At 39.3% G+C, this 20,754-nt stretch overlaps 1 long non-coding RNA gene across 6 annotated transcripts in view; it reads left to right on the forward strand.

The window, feature by feature from the left end:
* LOC120748985 (uncharacterized) overlaps nt 1-20,754 on the forward strand; it is a 114,609-nt gene that overhangs the window by 65,261 nt on the left and 28,594 nt on the right. For 4 of the 6 annotated variants that reach the window (XR_009207562.1, XR_009207559.1, XR_005699494.2 and 1 more), the window contains exons 3-4: nt 15,705-15,823; nt 17,822-17,952. This is a non-coding gene — a long non-coding RNA (uncharacterized LOC120748985). Of the gene's footprint in view, nt 1-2,252; nt 2,361-15,704; nt 15,828-17,821; nt 17,953-20,754 lie in introns of those variants that run through there. The other 2 variants (XR_005699493.2, XR_009207560.1) reach the window with 2 other exon arrangements.

Raw genomic sequence — 20,754 nt, forward strand, 5'->3', positions numbered from 1 at the left:
AGCAGTGGAACACAACCTTCTTTTCCCAATGCCATCTAGAGGAGGCACTTTTTAAATTTTTCCCAGCCTTTAAAAGGGCAGGAAACACCCAGGAGAAGCTGGAGTGATGCTCTCCCCACCTTCTGTCAGGCTCTCCTCCCTGCTGCCAGCCCAGGGATTTGAGCCACCTCCCTGATGTTTTGATGTTTTGGTGGTTTCGTGATTGCCACCAATTTCCTGAAGCCAAAACATGAATTTGTCATAACTCCGAGCCCGTGAAAAACTAATTGAGATAAATCGGCCGTGACCACTTAGGGCCAATTGCGGCGCTCGGAAAAGGGGTAATGGAACATCATAATTAGGGGCCGTTTCACGGGCCTCACCTGAAATTTTTGCACAGATTGGGGCCTGCTGGGCTGCTTGAGTAAGTATTTGCACGCTAACTAGGGATATTTGATCCCCCTCAGTGTCAAGAGCTTCCATAAGTTTAAAAATTAAAGAAGCGGGGAGTCTCCGTTGGCTTGCAGTCGGCGGTTTGATTCAGGTTTTATTATCAGCAGTGGCTCTATAATAAGCAGGAACTGTCCTCTCGGATTAGCTCTGCCTCAGCAGCTGCCCACTCTGCATCTCCCTCCTCCCTGCCTCTTGCTGGAAATGGAAGAGGCCATCTGCAGGTTTTAGCTTGCTTTTCAACCTTGGATTCTGCGCTGGAAAAAAGGCGATATACGTGCTTGTCGTCCCGCAAAATGATCTTGCTTTCAGACCTGGAAAAAATCCTTCTCTGTCCTCCTGCCCTTTATTTTTCACTCTGCATGCCCTGCGTGGTTTTAAGTGGATGGGTTGCAGAATGGCAAATGTGGAACTAGATGGGCAAACATGAAATTTAGTCTAATGACCGGGCTTTTCTCAGCAGAGAACCAGTGGGATTTATCTCCTCTGTAAATAGCAGAGTGCATTGTAATGATAAAGCTTTTCTAGATACAAACAATCATTAAACAGCTGCACATCCTTGTTTATTTTGCAGGAATTGAACTTGATGTGCTCTTTCATCTCCCTTACGCTTTAGTGGCGTATGACTATGCTGATGAACATGAACTGCATAAAATATTTAAATACAATAATGAAAAGGCATTGCCTTTGTTTTGGCGCTTTCTACAACGCTAATAGATTAACTACCACAATGATTAATCTTTGGTGATCTCTCCTTGGAAGAGTCTGGAGCTTGTTATTAATTATTATTATTGGCCTCTTGTTACGAGTGTTGTGAGCTTGTTACATTGCTCAGAGAGTCCACAAAAATTCTAAAAGAGCTCAAGTAGAGGCTGACGAAAGCTCCTGCTTCAACAGAAGGGAGATTTTTAACTTTCCTGAGGTCACCGTCCCGTGGCATGAGAGGACACTTAAGTCACTGAAGCAATGAACTCTTTCCAAACTGATTAAAACAATAAATCTGTCAGGGAAAATAGAATTTGGAAACAAATTTATCCATGAGAAAATTCTGTTTGAAGTGTTATCTGGGCATTCAATGCGCTTTATGGTTTGCAATAAAACATAACTTGCGTTAGGGATTCTCATGGCAAACAAGAACAGTGACGGACAGAACAACTTGCTTTAGCTCAGGTGAGAGATCATAAGGATTGATTTTAATTTTTACTTTTTCACATGAATGCAGTCCAAGTAAAAACCATCTCCTTTAGATCCTGAGGCTGGTGATGAATGCAAAGTTGTAAACTTCCAATATATTTTTTTAAACTTTAAAGCCAGTGTTTATAAAAAAAAGATGGAATATAAAGACGGTGACATGGTTTTTTGGTAGGAAATAAGTAACATTTTGGCTTTTATTCAGTACAAAATAATACAGTTTAAAGACTAACCTGTTTATTATGCGAATGGTTGGGTCTTTTTAAGGGAAAAACCCCCAAACTCTTAATAATAAATTTAGGACAACTGCAAGGTCATAGTAGTTTCAGTAAAACGCATTTTATTCCTGGACAGCAAAACAGACAGTCCCAAAAGGAAACCTATAATCAATGGAGTTAATTCAACAAACTAAACATTGAGTCAAAATTTGAAGGACAAAAGTACTCAAAACCTAGACTTATATAATTTACCTTCTAACATCTAAAGATTTTAAGCCCTAATTATCTCTCTATTGTTTAAAAATCAGGCCTTGGTGTATGGCTCGCCAAAATATTTAAGAAATGTGAAAATAGAAGGACGAAGTTGAGATCTTCTTTATAATGTTGCATAATATTCTAAACAATTTTTTCTATAGATAGAGTTCTTCCTGCTGTTCTCACTCAGAAAAATAACATCTCTTGAAAACTGGGTTGGAGATGCCAAAACAGGAAAACAACTTGGATTTGAGGAAGGAGTAAAAGGTCTATTAAATGCTTTTAAAAAAGCCACAAAACAAAGTAAATTACCCTGGAAGTTGATCTATTGCTCATGTATATTACTGCTGTTTAAAGAATGAAAAGTCAGGAGCCCCTTAATACACTGTGAAAGCTTTGGACTCGGCTTGATGCAATTATTGGTGTTCTGAAATGTATTTGCTTTCAGGATACCCTGTGCAGCAGGCTGGAGAACCATCAGTCATTTATTACCACACTAATGCTCTGCTGTGACTATGTTCCTATGGCTTCTGGACCCACATGGAATGATCTGGAGGCTGATATAAATCCTGTTCCATTCATTTTGATCTTGTTCTTGCAGCCCCTTTTTAATTTTTTTTATTTTTAATCAAAAATACATGACATGGAAAATTGATGCAGTAGTCTCTGAACTAACAGCAGATACTTTGTTTAATTTCCAAATTAGGCAGTATTTCTAATTTTTTTTTTGTTATATTGCATGTGGTAATGGTATTTAAGGGTGGGGGTTTATTTGGAAAACCAAGGCGGGCAAGGCAAATAATGTAGAGTGCCATGACTGCCTTGCTGAACTCTCCCTGGTTTACTGCATTATTAAATATTGCATAAATTATTCAATGTCCTTTATATCAAACAAATATTTTTTTGCAAGCGGGATTGTGTGAACAAACGGGTGTTAAGCAAAACCCCCAGACAGAAATGAAATGGTGCTTCCTTTTCATTCCTTGTAAAGAACCAATGCTCTCCTCCTCCTTTTTTGTTTGTTTTTTTTTGTTTTTTTTTTATATCACACAGACAGAGGAAAGGAAAAGTAGTGACAATTATGTAAACTGCTCACTTTTTTGTGTGGTATTAAAATGTTCCCTTTGTGAGGCAGCCAGAATGTGGCACAGAACGTGACATTCGGTGTAAAGGGAAAGGCAAATGCAGCGCATGGTCTGGGCTGCCCTCAGTGGCAGCTGAGCTTCTCTCACGCTGCTGCTTTTGGTGTTTTGGAAGCCACTTAGGAGTGAAGTCTGATGGAATGGCAGCAAAATCTGCTGCAGAGGAGAGAAGGCTTGCTGGGAGAAGCAGAAAGCCCCACCAAGTGCAGCTGTGGCCATGGATTCAACCACAAGCATCTAAAAGCCAAAGAGCACTTTTTTTTTTTTTTAGTTTTTCTTTTTAGTGTCTTTGTGAAGGGCACCTCAGGCACCTTCCTCATGTGAAAAACCGTGTTATAAGCAGGAAGGTGGCAATCTTGGGGTGTTATTTGTATGTGCAAAAATACCAGCTGGTTCAGGCCCCCCAAAAGAGGCTGTTGGGGAGGCATATGGAGATGGGGGTGGAGGGGAGGGAAGAGCCACGGAATGGAAAAAAATTTGCTTTTAACGCACAGGCGAGGTGGCTGGGAGAGGGGGAAGGGTTTTCTGGTGTGTTTTGCCTTTTTTAAACAAAGGGGAAGGTTCCCTGTACCAGCACTTGTTCTGAATGTTGCGTGGTCAGATTAGCCATGCTGCTCTGAGCAGTTTAAGGAGGTCTGGGAACTCAGAGTTACCTTCCTCTGCCTCCACAGCCAGAAGCTGAACTAAATAGCAGAGAAGTATGGACCCAGGCAGGAAAAAAGGCCCCTAATTGTAGAATGAGGAGTTGGAAATGCATTGCTGAGGTTTGTGCATCTTTCCTTTTGGAATAACTGGAAATGTGTCGGAAGGCGGAACTGGGATGGAGAGGTCAGGGAGAGAAGGGAAGCTCCAGGCTTCATTCCTTGATTTTGTTCTTCAGCTTCTCACAAATAAAGGGGTCAGTGGAGGGGATTCCCGTGCCTGATCTGTGGAGAGCTGGGGAGGAAGAAAGGATTTATTGAGTGGCTCTTTCTGTCACTTACTTTTTCATTACAAAGGGCAAACCTCTGACTTGGTGAAAGCAGTTCACAGATTCACTGCTCGGCACAGAGACAATCTGATTTTTATTTTGGTTTCTTTTTTTGGGTGGGGGGCGTAGATTTGCCTTAAGCACATCTGTTTCCTCGTGCATGTATCCATTTTGCTCTGGTTTTTCCTTGGAGTTGCCTGCATTCAGTTTGTTCTCACTCTGTGAGAACACGTGGGCTGGGTTCTGTCACCTGGCCTCCGCCTGCCCTGCGCTGCACGCGGTATTATGGAAACCTCGGAGAGCAGCATCTCTTTTAGTGGTGCCCAAAGGTGCAAATGAAGTGGTATTGACACACCAGAGGCTGCTCCTGCATCCACAGTTTTTCCAGTTGCATCTTGGAAAAATAAATACTCGAGTGCCACGCACTATTTGATTTCTGAGCAAGGGGTTCGCTGGAGTTGGTGTTATCAACAAAGTCAGATTGTACAAAGGGAAGTGTTTATAATTATTTACTCTGCTGCAGCAACATCTACAGGGTGTGAGCAGGAAGGGGCACCCTCTCTGCTTCGAGTCGTGTAAACAGAGGAAATCATACTTATGGCTACTGGGAAGTTTATCACCTTAAACCCTGATTTTTTTTTTTTCTTCTCTAATCCTAAATCTAAGCAATAATCAGCCTTTTCTCCAGTACAGCATTTTTCTTTTCACGAAAACTTAAGTACATGCATTGCATCAGCCAGTTAAGTTTAAAATATTGGGTTCCTATTTGTGAGACAATATGAAACGGTGCAAAATGAAGGGATCAGGGACAGGATTTTAAAACGTCATGAAAAGATGCTGCTTAGGAACTTGACGATGTTTCATTTTCATGGATGTTGTGCAACACATTAAAAATTATATAATTTGTGTCAGGTTGCTAACTGGACAATGTTGGACCTCCACTGCATGAAATTATTTTATTTGTGTGTTTCACTGCTCTGAAATCACTCTTGCTCTGGTCTGAAAATTCGCTCTGTCCCTGATGATCTCCAGTAGAACTTTACTTGATATCTAAGAGGAAGAGAATCATATTAAAAGCTACATAGAGGGGCAGCATTTTTTGTTTTAAATTCTGAAGTCTACTTTTTCTGGACAATTGATGCTGCAAGTTGTAACTAAATGTTTTTGGAGCTATAAAAATTCTTTAAGTTTTTTTTCTTTATGGATTAACTACAACAATTGCTTTATTATTTTCTCATAGATGATATTTATTTCAAAGAATACACTGCTTTAGGACTATAGTTTAGAATATATAGTTAGGATATATAAAATATATAACTATATATTAAATATATAATTATATATATGTATATAAAAATTCTGGTATCTAGTATTTATTTTTATTGAGAAATGTTGCAGAAATGGGGTTTTTTAATTGTAAGTCTCACTGGGTACACTTTTCATATTGAAGTCCTACTACAGGTTTCCTTTCTAAATACACTCTGTTAAACTTCCATGATAGGAATTGATATTTCCACTTTTTTGCATATTTTTTCTTTTATTTGTGTCTTAAATTTGTGCATTGCTAGACTTTGTTATTTGAGAGCGTGAAACTTCGGAGCCCGATTGTTTTCCCTGTGTTTTAGAAGGAATATATCCTAAATGAGATCATATCTCACGTGGGGGGGTTTATGTTGTATAAAAAGAAGGAAAACTATAATTCATTATATTACTTAAAAATTATATTATTTAAAATTATAAACTACTGATAGAGAATCTAGTTCTCCAAATATTCTTTGGTTTGGATAGTGACATGCAAATGGAAAAATAGATTAGAAATTAATTTGTCTTTATCATATAGCAATTAATTTTAATAATTTTTATTCTTCCTTGTTGCTGTTTATTATGTAATATATATATATTTTCTTTTATAATTTTCTGGCATGCGTTCCTTTATACAAATTCAGCGTATTTTAGATTTGTCCCAAAGACCAAGGGGGAATAAGAAATTATCTTCAGGAATTTGTTATAATTACATTATATCCACATGAGCACCAAAAGAATTTAGCATGATTAATGCTATTATAAGGCATAGAAGGGTCAGGCACAATCGTTTGCTCCTGTTCCAAAAAGAATTAAGCACTTGCACAAGAAGAAAGCCAAGAATTCAAACTAATTAAAAAAAAAAAAATATATATATATATATTTGAGAAAATAGAAATAGTAAGTGCTTTATTAACTACTTGTGAGAAACTTAATAGAAACACTGACAAGTGTGATTTAGTTTTGTTGTGGATCTAAGCTAAGTGAAATAAACTTGCAGAGAATTAAAGAAAGTGTTTTCTTCTCTGTTTCTAATGTTAATTAAAGTGACTCAACATTTACTTCACTTTATTATAACAGAATTTATGACAGCCCACAACAAAATAATGCTACTTGTGTTTTGAATAATATATTTTTTAGTAATCTCCTGGATTTATCCTGCCGCTGGGAAGGTGGAACGGAGTCCATTGCTACCCATTTTTAAAGCCTTTGTACGCAAATAGAGGGATAATTAATGCTAAAATAAAACCTTGTGTTAGAGAACTCCCAAACAGCAGCAATCTCACAAAAATTCTGTGTAGTGATGCCAAGCTGGCATGAAAGCCTCAGCAGGATTTAGGACAATGCGAACCAAGTTGCAATTTTTCTCGCAAAATTCTGGTTCTAGCCCTAATTTTTACCCCTCTAAGAGGGGTTGCCAGGGTCAAAGCTACATTAAGCACTAGTCTGAGTATTCTCTTGATGTGTTAGTCCTGATTAGGAGCAGCACATCAGGATAATTTGTTTTGGAAGGGTTCGGAGTTTGTCCCCCAGTGCGTTTCTTCTGCGGCTTTGTGTGCGAACGTGGAAGGAAAAGAAACGTTATCCTGTGATGCTGTGGAGGGAAGTACCTTGGATTGCTTTGGTTGCCCATAATCCGTGTAATTATAATTATGATTTTGTTTGTTTGCAGGTTTTATATTTTTAATAGATAAAATATTTTAATAGTTATTTATTTTTCGTGGTTAACGCACTGAAGTAGGTTCATGCCTTCTTTCCCTGGTTCGAGAGGGCAGATAGAGGAGGAGTGAGTTTCATTATATTTAAGTATTCACTTAAGTTGTGATTTCATCTAATTGCTGGGGTGATTAGTATACCTGGCTTTTATAACACCATATAATGAAATATTGTGACTGAGGCTGTATTTCTAACTCCGGTTTATTCGCTTCACTAACAATTAGAAGCTGAGTTCTTTGTAGCTCATTTAGCTTTACTGCTAGCTAAGGAACCGAGGGGAATTTGCTTTGTAGTAGTTGTGAAACATAGCTGGGATTATTTCCTTGTGTGATGGGAAATGTCTTTATAAGTAATTTTTAGTTAATGTTAAAACCAAACCACTGTGAAAATCATGAACTGAATTTTGTTATCATTGCGATTAAGCATAAACTTGTTTATGCATTTTATGCTGGTATTTCTTTTTCACTTTGTACCATCTTGATGCTGTTTGCTGATGATATTTGCTTCCCCCTATTGTCTAATAGGTCTCGTATTTACACTTGCAGTTTTCTCCATCACAATATAATGTTAAAAACTCCTTCCTTCTTAAGAAATGAAGTATCTGGCATGGACAAGGTAGTGTCTGGGGGGACAGGTGGGATTTCACCTGGGATTCTAGCAGGGCGTGGGGAGAAGAGAAGGGAATCTGGGGCATTGTTTTGGAGCTTGGAGAGCACCCGGTCATGTTTTTAACCTGCTCCCTTGAGAAATCCAGCAGGACAAAGTCATCCTTCGATACTCATTGCCTAGCGAATCACCTGCATGTACGAGCAAATTTCAGGTTCTGCAGATGGAAGCTGGGCTGAATTTGTTGTATTTCTTATCAGGTGCTGCAAGAGGCTGTGCGGGGAGATTGCTGTTGGAAATGGTGCAGGAGGCTGCTGCTTTTCCTACATTTGAAACTGTTCTGCAGCCCAGTGTGCTGAACTCTGAATGAGTTTGGTAAATACTGCTTTCTATTCCATGCATTTTGCAGAGTGCATCTCCTTCTGACAACGTCCTTGGGTTTTATACTTAAGTGAGGAATTTATTTCTTTACAAGTTTCGTTACCTGGATGTAACAATAATTTAGTAGGTGCACTATATAAATTAAATGAGTTTTGTCTGGTAGTTGGGCAAACATTGGTTGAATATAGAAGAGCCAAATAATGATTATTTTCTCTTTTCTGCCTCTGAAATGCTGTCACAAGGGTGTCACAAGGTGCAAACAGAGGAGATGAGCACGTACCTGATTCAGATAAATACGAAAAGCGACAGCTTTGTTGCGACCACTAATCATTCCCCAACTTTGCTTAGTAGTCCCTCACCCTTTAATTAGGTAATTTTTTGCTTATAGCCAAGGAGCTGGAATTTGGCTGAGGCTGGGGTGAGGGGGTTTGCTCTCTAGTGCCTGCACACCTCCAATTTGGATGGTGCATTTACCTACCACGATGCTGCGTGCCTGAGGCTCCTGCATATTTAAAGGCTGGGTATTCAGGGATTATCTGTCGTGCTTTTCCTTTCTGTTTTGGTCACGCAACCAGAGGAGGCTGGGGAACTCTTCCCCTTGTAATTTTTAAATTTTTTTTTCTTTTTTTTTCTCTTTTTTTTGCCTCTCTTCACCGAAGCTTTGCAGTTGTCACATGCTCTGCGTTTGGGAGGAGGAAAAGTTGCCAGGCTGAGTGTGCAAGTTTGTGAATCAGGTGCCTGTGGATTGTTTGCCTCTCAACAGGCACAAGGAGTTGGGCTTAAAGGCACCGTGTTCCTTTTCGCTCCAGGAAATTGTGAAGGCAGGCACATAGAAGTCAGAACAGTGCTGAGAACCACTGCCAGGAGCAGGCAAAAAACAAACAAAAATAAAACTAGGAAACTAGAATTGACATCCAAGCAAAACCACGGTTACCAAGTGACTCATGAGGCATCAGCTGATTAAAATTTCGTGTTTATATTTGACAAAATTGAAAACTAAATTTATTTTCCCAGGAAAGCTGGGAAAAAATGACAGTGTCACGGAGTAGTACGTGGCATCACTTAATTAGCTCTCCATTGTACATTTGTTGCTCTGCTCCTTAAATTGTATTTCTAATGAAATTCAAGCCCTTATATGATTAATTAAAAATGTGCTGTACCTATTTTGTTTCATAACCGTGGTAGCTCCCATCTTCTTCTCCCAGAGCAGCTTTAGTGGTGGAACAAGAGAATAAGGGATCAGCTGAATGTGTCAGGGAACGGGAATATTCTGCTACACAGCTCAAGTTGTAGAAAAAAAGAGATTCCCACTTCTGATGACTCTCTGACCCTTGTTTTCAGTTCAGAAAACCTTAATTTTCTTTTTCAAATGAATGTAACGGAATTAGAAGAAAAAAAGTGGCTTTGGTCTTTTTTTTTCTCCCCAGTGTGAAATCCTTAATCCCATTTTAAATACCAGCATCATTAATGGCAGTTAATAGCATGTGTACTTTGATACAGGAAAAAACCCAGACATTTAGGGGTCGGTATCACACTCGTGGTGTTCCCTGCTGTAAATGATTTGCAGATGAGGTTAACTGAGCTATCTCAGTCCTCAGCTTTAATTCTGACGTGGAGGTCACAAATTGAATCATAAACCCGTGCATCGGCAATCAGCATGTACCCTTTAAAGGATATCCCTGATGAAACTCAGTGTAAAATAAACAGTTGCATTTCTCAAAACCTGCTCTGAATTAACATCTACACCATGGTGTAGTTTATAGTATTAAAAATACTGTTTCAGTAGAAATATATGCATATTTTTGTTTATTATTGGATATGCTAATTTACACTAAGTTATTTTCTTTTTATGTTTCATTTAGAAAGAAATGTTGGATTATTATAGACTTTTCTTAGATGTAATTGCTAATTTCATAAATGATACAAAAACTAAGTTGAAAGAATTAAAAGAGGTGCCTCTTTTAATTTAATTTAATTTAATTTAAACTTCGTTTAGTTTTCCTTGATTTACTAAAAAAAGAGAAAGTCATCGCATTTGCAACAAGTGATCTGTAAGGCAGTGGAAGTAAATAAAGATAATTTTGATAGTTTCCCGTATGAAAGTGGTTTTAATGTCACTCTCCCAGCATTGCACTTACCATGGAAATTTGAATGATGTGCTTGTGGCTTTGAAGGAATGAGAAATGTATGTCCTACAATTCAAAATAAGAAACAAATGAAAGAGAGAGTAATGGAAGCAATTCATAAGGCTTTCTAAATATGTTTCACTTTAGAAATACTTGGTGAGTTCCTCACAATATTCAAGCTGTGTGGCAAGATCTAATTTGAAATATAAAATATTTAGCGTTTCTGTGATTTAGAGGGGGAAAAAATGTATCTCCTAACTGAAATGATCTCATTTTATCGAATTATGGTGAATAGAATATAAGAAGTAGAGGTTGACTCTCATTTCACCGAATGCAAAGAATACAAAGAAGCATGAATTTGTGATCTTGTAATATCTATGTTACTTAAAAACATTTTGTAAGAGCTGTGAAATCCGTACACACAGTACAAGCTAGCAAGCATCATAATTTAAAGAAATGAGGTTTATGGACAAAACTTAAACTCTGAATACAGTTCACCTATAAAAGAGTTATGAAGTGTTGCTCTATTACCTGGCAAATATCTTTGGAGGAAAGTGTGGTTTTAATTCTGTTTTACTTGCAAAAAACCCCCAAATCCTTGAATTTGCAGGAAAAAGACAGAGTATTACCCTGTTATGGCTTTTTTTCAGTGCAAGGTCAGAGAAATAAAAAGCAAGGGATGACAACTTTAATTATAAGAGCATGAAAATTGTGGTTGTGTAGCACAAAGGATGTTGGCTAATCAGTTATTCTGCATTTAAATATGGGTTTAAATGAGATCAGGAATACAGACTGTGCAGGAGGTTTCCAAATCCAGAGGACAGAAAACATGCTAATGGGATAATAGGAAATATTCACAAGGGCTTATCTGCGGTAAAAATTTACTTCTCCTCAAAGAAATCCTCCCACAAAAATACTTTTGTCCATGTGGTTTTTGACCTGTAATGCCCAAATTTTATCAGACTACCTGGTAATTTGGAAATAATCCCAATCTCCTGAGGAAAAATATGAATAGATCGTAAATCTATGAAGTGATTTAAATAGGAAATTGCTGAGATTTTTGGTGGGGCTGGGTATGTTTTATTCAAGTCTAGTTCCATTCTTCAGGACGCAGTGTATAAAGCAGAACAAATCTGATTCCTGTAGGGTCTTGGTCATACAGAAATATGTGGAGGGAGAGTTCACCTGTTTAGTATAGTGAACATTATTCTACAATACTTTTTGGTTTTACGTCATTTCACTTGAAATTTAAAAATTACGTTTTGAAATTACTAATTCTTTCATTCCAAAGTGGCAACTTAAAAACTTCAACTGGAAATCATAAAATTATGATATTAAATCACCCAACAACGACAGATTTTGTTGTTTTGTGGTTTAGTTTGGGTTTCTTTGATGAGTCTATTAGTAAATCCTGTTAAGTGTGGAATAAATCTATAGGATGTCCCACAATGTGGCACAAAAGCAGGTCTGATTTCCATAATAAGATGAATTTCAGAGCTATGCATGAGAGGCAATAGCTCTAGCAGATACCCAGGCACTTTTTCCCAGCCCGGATTTTCCAAGGGAGAAAGAGTCACGAGTATCATAGAAGAGAAAAAGTCAAGGTTTCACTTTGTCTTTCACTTTTCCTGAAGATGAAAAATTTATGTATACATGTCCAGATGCCATTTTAAGGGAAATATTTTTTCCAAGAAATTCTCTCATGAAAATTTCTGTTCTGGTTAAGAACAAAATTATTTGTGAAAAACGGTTTCCACCAGTGTGGAATGTCTTTTTTTGTTTGTTTTTTTTTAAATTCAGCTTAGAGGTGCTGTGGTTAAAAGCCAGACCAAGCAAGAGGTCAGGCAGAACAATATATCACATTCAGGATGAACACAGAAGGATAAATTCAGAATGGTAGATCTGTGAGGAAGAGTAATTACTCCAAGAAATGTCTAATTGTTGCTGAGCTGACGTTATCACACGTAACACAAAAATGGTGTTGATGGCTTTGGTATCCTCCTGAACGAGAAGCAGAGCTTGTCACGCTCCTGAGCCCTTCTCTGGGAGTGGGTGAATTCCTGGGATCTCCAAGGGGTTTTGTGGGAAGAGTCTCCCCTGCTGGGATTTTGGGAATGCTGCCTCCAGCAGCCGTGGTAGCGGGGGGATATAGGGGCAACATAAACCGAGATGTTTCCCAAAGCAAACCTCCCTTCCCCCCAGCTTTGCCTTGGGAATGAGATGTCATTCGTAGCCCAGTCTGCACCAATTGTGCTTTTATGAGCAATTAAATAATTAACAATGTTGACATCTAAATTATATTTGCTTGGCATCCGAGTTAACCCCTTACTGACACCTCTGGGGAAATTCTACTTCTCGGAGCCAATCCTTTAGACTTGGGCAGACATTTCTGCTGCACTTCTGTGGTTTCACATCCATGTTTACTCTCCTGCTGTTACACCTGGAAATTTAGGGCTTGATTCTGCAATGAATTTAGCATTTTTATGCAATCCAATGAGACGCTTTAATATCGAAGTCAATGACAATTTTTGCACTTGAAGGGAAATGTGTCCTTAAGCAAATTACTAACTAGATCAGCTTCCTCACTGGCTTTTTGCTTCTTTCTTCCTGAGTAAAATCAAATTAGATTTTCCACAAGAGTCAGTGTCTGAGAAATGTACTTAAGCTGTTTGTTTGACTGTAGTAAACACCAGAAAATTTTTGGGTTGTGGAGGGTTTGTTTGTTTGTTTGCGGTGGTTTTAAATTTTTTTTTTCCTATTTTTTAACCGGAAAAATGGAAGTTTGATTTTTTTAATCTACAGCAAGCGCAGCATCTCTTTGTGTTTCAATGGGCCGTCATTCCTTCAGATTTTGTAATACCAAAAACCCTCAGAGCTCAGGAATCAAGTGATGGTTGTGTATCGGCTCCCTTGCTTTTTACATTTCCTTAACTGATGAAATTAATGTCATCTCTGTTGTTTCAAGGCATCTTAAATACTAAAAGTAATGGTGTGATCAAATCAAATCACAGTTTGTCCCTCAGGAGTTTTAAAGAAGAGAAATCTTTCCCTCAGATTTTCCTTGGCATTTATCTCAGCCGTGCAGGCTCTAATCCGGAAATAAACTCAGATCCAATTAGCTTTATCACTTAATTAGAGATGTATTCTTGGATTTATGCTTTACTGACCTCACTGCCATTGAAATGAAATTATTTAACTTCTGGAAAAAAAGTCTCAGCAAATTCACACCTCTCCATTCATCAAATAGTTCTCCTTGATGCCAGGCAACCAGTTGCTTGTTTGACTGCAGAAATAACAATATTATAACTATGCTTGGGTAGATGCTGCTTTAGTCAGCTCCAGGGATTCAGTTCTTCACTCTCTGCCTGTTTCCCTGCCTCTCAAATCTGTATCTGTGGACATTTTCTCTCTTCCCTTGAATTCTGACAAATAAAAAGCACTCAGAAAGCTCAAAATACTTTGAAAAAGCACAGGTGAAACCACAGGGACCTTTGGAGTTTTGCCTCTATTTGAAGACAGAATAACTTGTGCAATGATGGATTTTGTTTGGGTGCTGTGGGGTTTTTCCCTGTTTTTTTTTTTTTTTTTTTTTTTCCTTTTCTTTCTGCTTGTAATTCTCCAAGTATTTTTAAGAATAACTGGGTTTTTTGTTGTTCAGTTTGTTTCTTAAGCTGATGCTACCTGCTACAGAGCCCAAACTCTGACTTTGTGTTCTAAAGACAGCTTCCCAAGAAATGCTTTTTTAGGTTTGTGTCCAAAGGAAACACAGTTTGATTAGTTGTTTTCTCAGTCCCATTCTCTCTCTCTCTCTCTTTTCTTCCCTCCCAAACCCTTTTGAAATTCATTCCCCTGCTTAAAATTAACTAGGGGGAAAAAAAGGTGGGGTTTTCCACTTATAAATGTGTTTCACTGACCTCAGTCCACCAGCAGGAGATAAGAGCTTTATGACTCCGTGTATTCCCTTCTCATTTAATTCCATAATTTAAATTTTGTGGGTTTTTTTCCCTTCCAGAATTTCTGATTCTTGCTAATTTGTCTAGCAATATTCTCTTTCATTTATCTTTCATGCAGAACTTTGACACTGGGATTTTGACTGTGTACTCACAGTATTATTTCTCCAAAAATTGGCAGAAGCCTTGTAGGGAACATGTTATCTGTGCGTTGATTGGATTTCTGGGATGTCCTTTTTTGAGTTTTGATTTGCTTTTGTTTGTTTTCTATTTTTTTCCTCTGGCAGTACAAAAGTTTGTTCAAAATTTGTTGAGCTCAATTGTGTTTTAAATCCATCTGCATAGTCATCACCTCTCCTAGGAGTGCTGTTATTTATGTTTTAGTTTTCTTGTGAGGTGTTTGCTAAAGGTTTTGTTTGTGTGTCCCTCATTATTTTGGGAGGCAGAGCAAAGGAATAAAAAAAGAAAGCTGTGCACAATTATTTGCTTGGAAACTGCTTTTGGAGACTTGCATTCATAATTATTCTGGAATCATGGATTAACTCCAGGGTAGATTAGCATCTGCAGGGGAGAGTTTAGGAGAATTAACCTTGTCATGATTTATTATAGAACAGTCTCTCAAATTCAATCACATTTGACCACCAATTTTTTTGTTTGTTGTCAAAGCTGTGATTTTTGAGCTTGGATTGAGACCCAGCAGTGTCTGGCTGTTTATCCAGCCTGTCCTGCTCCCCAGGCTTGACCTCTTGCTCTTTCCCATTGTCCTCCTTTCCTCCTCCTTGGCACACAAGTGACACTACTTACCTTTCCTGACATGTGGTGCTGTGCTCAATTAAGATTTGTAACCTCTCTGAAATATTTCGCTGACAGGATCTGGCGAAGCAGAGCTGCTGGTTTTTCCAGCCTTGCGTGTACAAACTCCGCTGTCTAAAAACCAGGTTCTTGTAGCCAGCATTTAATTGAGTATTTCTTGCATCTTTTAGACTGGTTCAAACAGCTCAGATCCTTGATTTCAATATTCTGACTGGATATTATGCTAGGCTTGGAGTGCTACTGAGAATGTGACTTCAAATGCAAATTTTTTTGCTGAATTCAGTGTGAGAAAAGCTGTGGTACTGCATGTTTTGTGTATTTTAAAGGAATATACTGTACCGTGACAAAAAAAAAGGTTTTCCCAGTTAAATTAAGGGCTGATGAGCACAGTGCTGTGTCAGCTTGTGCTTTCCTGTTGATCTGTCCTCCTTTTGTATTTTGTCACAAATATTGAACCATTTCAGTTCTTCTCCAGCATTAGAACAGGCCCATCCTGTTCTAATCCAAATATCCCTGCAGGATATTTGATTAATTGCAGCCTGATTATTACAACATGTTCACTCATCATCCAGGACTTCCAAGTGTTTCTCTGCTTTGTCTTCCAGGTGTTGTAGCCAACCTTCAGAAGAGTCTGTCCTTGATGCTGTGGAAGTGGGAGCAAACTTTTTCATTTTGGAATTGTTGGTGCTCCAGGGGAAGGTGTTGAACGCGAATTCAGGGCAAAGTAGGTGAGAGAGGACTGAGGGAGGGACGAGCAAGCTGGGGTGAATAATTCACTGAGCAATTAAGAGAATCTGAGGGCTGAAAGATGAGTCCACACCGTGAGCTGTTTTCCTTAGGCTTGGAGAGAAGCACCTGTGAGCCCTGGCGCCATTCCTGACCAGGTCATGTTTGTCCTGCTGCTGCCCCATCCAGCTTGCCGTTATTTAATCCAGTTTAGAGAAAGGAAGTGAAATGTTTTAGCTGGTTTCCTAAGGAAATGAGGCTTAAGCAGTCACTCCACATGCCAAATTTGACAGAATTTTGTGGAAGTCAGCATGTGGGATCAGATGAGAGACTCAGTTAATGTTGATGCTAGGCAGGAGCAAGGCAGTGGACATCAGGATGCACAGAGGTGGACTGGTCACAGCACGTTCTGTTCCTTGCCCAGGGAAACAAAAAAACCAAAATTTTATGCAGTAGTGGAACGAAAGCTGAGTATTGAAGAGGAAAAACCTGGAGGGAAGAAGCTGGGGTTATGACAATCAGAGAAAGGATGAGATGAGGCAGAAAACCATAGGGTTAGGCTAGGAGATACATAAGAAGTGTAAAGGTATTGTGGTGAGGGTGACAGAAGATGTGAGCAAACAGAACTCCATTGAAAGCAAATTTTCTACAGCTCCACATTCTGCAGCAATGCTTTTAAATCCTGAGACAACATGAAAAGAGCAGGGGAATCAATAGTAGCTGATAATGTTCCTGCATTTATAGGGGAACTGAGAGGAATAATTTTTTTCTTGGTGATGCTATGGCCAGTTGCTTGTAGGACCATGGGTTCAAGATGCTTGATGTCTGTTTTCAAGTTACCGTGACATCAGATTCAAACAACTCTTCCAAAACTGGAAAACTTAATCATCTGCAGTTTTAGATTGGTCCATTTTATTTGTGAACTTGATTTCTCTTCTCCCAAGCCCCGTCTGCTGCAGCACCAGGCTGATGTGCGCATTTCAGAAAGATGAGGAATTTGGCATGAGGCAGTGAGAGGAGATTGAAAAAAAAAAATGCAGGAATGCATAGAGGACCACATAGAAGTCGTGTGATGAAATAACACTGCCCTGGTAAATAGAGGTGGCTGAAGGAAGTGAGAAGTCAGAGCTTCAAGCAGCAGAAATAGTCCATGTGAGGCAGGTGAAGGAAAGATGGGGGTTTCTTGGATGGAGAGGGAGCAAGAGAGGGAATCCTGGCAGGCTTGAGTGGGTAATTGAAATGCAATGCTGAGCACACAGAACCAGCCAGGGGATGAGGCTGAGCTCTCTGTTGTTCTGTTTTCTTGTGAGGTGACAGAAACAAATCTATTGAAGTCAGAGAACACGTTTAAGTGCCTTTTGAATATTTTTCTGTTAATGACTCTCCTGGCAGTCCTTCAAAATCCATAAGCTTGTTGATTTAAAGAGCTTTTTTATTAACACACTCTCCTTAATCACTTTCTCTTGTTCTCCCATGAGGGGGAAAGAAAAAGGTAAAAAGGTAGGAATAAAAACCCCCTTGGTCTTTTTAAGGGGAAGAGGATTTGCTGTCTGTGCAGGTGATAGATCAATTTGAAATATGATCTCTCAGCTCTGTGGCAAAGCTGAACTCTTCGGTAGGACCTGACCTTTTTACATATTCCTACTGTCACAGAAAACAAATTATTTTTTTTCAACTTCATGTGTTTGAAACTACAGCTTAAGCATCTCACCACAAAACCAAGAAAGCCTTTTAAAAAGGGATGTATTGTTGAGTAAAAAAAAAGAATTAATAAACTGGAGGTGAAGTCCATGTGCAACCTATTAAATTATCCACGATTTAGACTGCGTTCTCAAGTTCTGCACACCAAAATGTCTAACCTTAGACGTGCAATGTAATCAGCAGGTCCCCAAACGTGTAATAATGTTCTTCATAGGGTTCTTCTTCTTGTTTGCACAGCTGCCAGATGGTGTGTGCCATATCCCATTTCACCACATTATTATTATTTCTGTCTCAGGGCTGGTGAGAGCTGCAGGCCGGATGGGATATTTCACACTCGGAGCTCGTGTGCGAGTTTGGTCCATGCATTAACAAAGGCTGCATCTCTGCAAAGTCCCAGGCTGCGCAAGAACTTGGGCTGTGGAAAGTGTAAGTTCTTTGGGAGAGATGCTCTTAATTCTCCCAATAAGGAGGCTTTCTCCTGTTCTTAAACCTCCTGTCCTTAAACCTCCCAATAAGCTCAGCCCAGAGCCTTCCTCCCTTGTGCACATCCTGACAAACCTCTTCTAATCAAGTTTCTTCTGTTCCCAGTAAAAGTCCACTCTCTCAAAATCTGTCATGGAATTGTAGGATAGCTTGAGTTAGAAGGAATTTTTGAGGGTGGAACCCCCCCCTTGCAGGGAGCATCTTGCAACCAGCTCAAGTTGCTCTGACCCCCATCCAACAACAGTAATTTTAAACTTGATCTTGACGTTTTCATCTTTTAAAATTATCCATTTCCTTCCTCACCTCTGAATTCCTTATTGACCTCTCTGTGCGTGTTGTCTGTAGCTCCTGCCCTTCAGGTTCCCCTCAAATTCTCTCCAAGACATCCTTTCCTATGTACTTCGCTGGAATTTTCCTGCCTGCTGCCCCTGCAAATTTCCTCATTGCAGGTTTTAGGGTGGCCCCTTCACCTTGGCTCCATCTATCCCCCACCCTTTCCTGCTGTAGATCTCCTCTCGGTGACTGAGACACGTGGCTTGAATGTCAAAGCTACACGAAATGGTCTCCAGACCCTGCTCCCAGGATCCTAAATCCAAGCAATCACACCTTCACATCTTTTCCTTGGTCTTGATTGCTGCCACCGTGCTTGGCTGGTTTGAAGTGCTAAAATAATCCTGCATCACATTGGTTGCATTAGCTGTCTTTCGTCTTTGTTTCATTGCTTCGTCTTTCTTAAGGATTTCAGCTTGTAGCATATGGATGTTTCCTAAAATAAGTCCTTTTTTCAAGGACTAAGCCTACATGTGGGGAGACATACACAACAGTAAATGTGCACTGAACCAGAAGCAAAATCCACGAGGAGTTAAATGCACAATCCAAATTTCCCAGGAACAGGGAGAGAATGAATGAGTGGCGTGATGTCTGGATGTTGTTGCCTTCCATTCCTGCCTGTGTTGTAGCTGCTCTTTATGATCTTAGGGAATTCATTTTCCACCTCTGTGCATGGTGTTCCTCCTGCACTATGAGTTGCTTCCACAGCCTTGTCCTAATCGTAACAGAACATCCCAAAAGAAGGAATGAGCAATGTTTACAGCTTTCCAGAGATGATTTTCTCAGCCTCTCCCTGGTGTGCCTGTCTGTGCGTGTCTGTGTGTGTGTTTGCTTTCACAGTCAAAAGCATTCTTGGCAAATGTAATCTCCAAGTGAAGAGAATGCTCCAGCTGTTTATCTATTATGCCTTTTGGCACCAGGGAGCCAAAAGCTGGACTCCACAATAAAGCAATCAGTTGCACAGAATTTGGCCAGCTCTAATGGGAAAGGGAGGCAGCAGCTCTTTTAAAATATCTATTCAGTAGATTTAAAAAAAAAAAAAAAAAGTTTTATAAAGTATATCTTATATTTTGCATGAGCAGGGTTTGTCCAACAGCTGAGGAAAACAACTCCTCTGAAGAGTTAGAAAGTTGATAATAAAGATATGTTAGCCTAAGAAACGATATTTTTTCCAGTAAACAATGGGGACAAAAAAGGCAAAAATAGGATTTGGTATTGGTATGGGCTGAGACTCATCTGAAAATATGTAAGGCTGATTTCACCCATCATCAATTTCTTGTACAGATGCCTGTCACAACCAGTGTTGAGCTGAGAGCATCTCACTTCATCTGCTTGTTGTCCTCAGATTTCAATAATGCTCCTTTGCATCCCCTGGGACAAAAGGGCACCTGATTCCTTGCACCCTAAGTGGTAATTCTTTTAACAGCTTGGATGCTGGCAGTGAGATGGGACCAGTATTTGATATATCTTAGATATAGTGTTAAAGTTTAGGCTCGTTTTTCATCCGGTGCCAGTTTTGTTCTCCTCAAGGTCATTCCGGTAATTCTCCCAGGACTGGTCTTTAACTTCACAAGTTGCATCCTCTTTTGTGTTTGTCCAAGTGACAGGATTGTGCAGCCTAAGTCTCTCAATATGAAGTAGAATTTCATAATCATAACTGTTGCTTTTCCCTCCTGCCCAGTGCTTTCAATAAATTCTTAAACACAGTTTTCTAGATAATTGAGACAAATTGTTTAAACATAATGCCATAATCTGGTCCGTAATTATAGCCCTCCAAAAGGGCTAAAATTCAGTTTTCAGGACAGTAAGAGGCTCTGCATAAGTACAAAAACTTCTCTTGGCAGCTGTTCTTTGAGTAGATGTGTGTTCAGTTTCTGACACTTGTGTAGTTGTAACCATCCTGGGCAAGGCTGGGGGACGACTGAATGTGTACAATAGAAGATGGCATTAAACAGTGGGAAAAAAACCCAAAAACCTGAAAGAAGCAGGGATGAAGAAAAACTTTTCAATTTCCTTTATTTATTTCTTGGTCTCTTGCTAATGCCAAATCGTCTTGTGAAATTACCACTGCAGTTGTTCAAATTGCCAAGTGTTAATGAGAATTTCCAGTCCGGTGGGACTCAAGGAGACACCTTTACATTTATATTTAGGGCTGAGGTGGAGCTGCAGGATCAGTCTGAAAATCCAACTTCTTCTCTCTGTTTCCTTGCTGATTTTCCTAATTTTGGTTCATAGGGTCACATCTAGACTGGTGTAGTGGGCATAGGTGAAAAGGTTCTGGGGAGAGACTTCTGTGAAGAGAAGCCAGGGTCTGCCCTCTGCCAGATTTGGAAACCAAATAAGTAAATATATAAAAAATTATTGAGTTATACAGGTCTGCTGTGCTGTGAATTGAAACAAAAATAAAACCTGACC

This window comes from Hirundo rustica, chromosome 2, assembly GCF_015227805.2.
Source record: "Hirundo rustica isolate bHirRus1 chromosome 2, bHirRus1.pri.v3, whole genome shotgun sequence".
Lineage (NCBI taxonomy): Eukaryota > Metazoa > Chordata > Aves > Passeriformes > Hirundinidae > Hirundo > Hirundo rustica.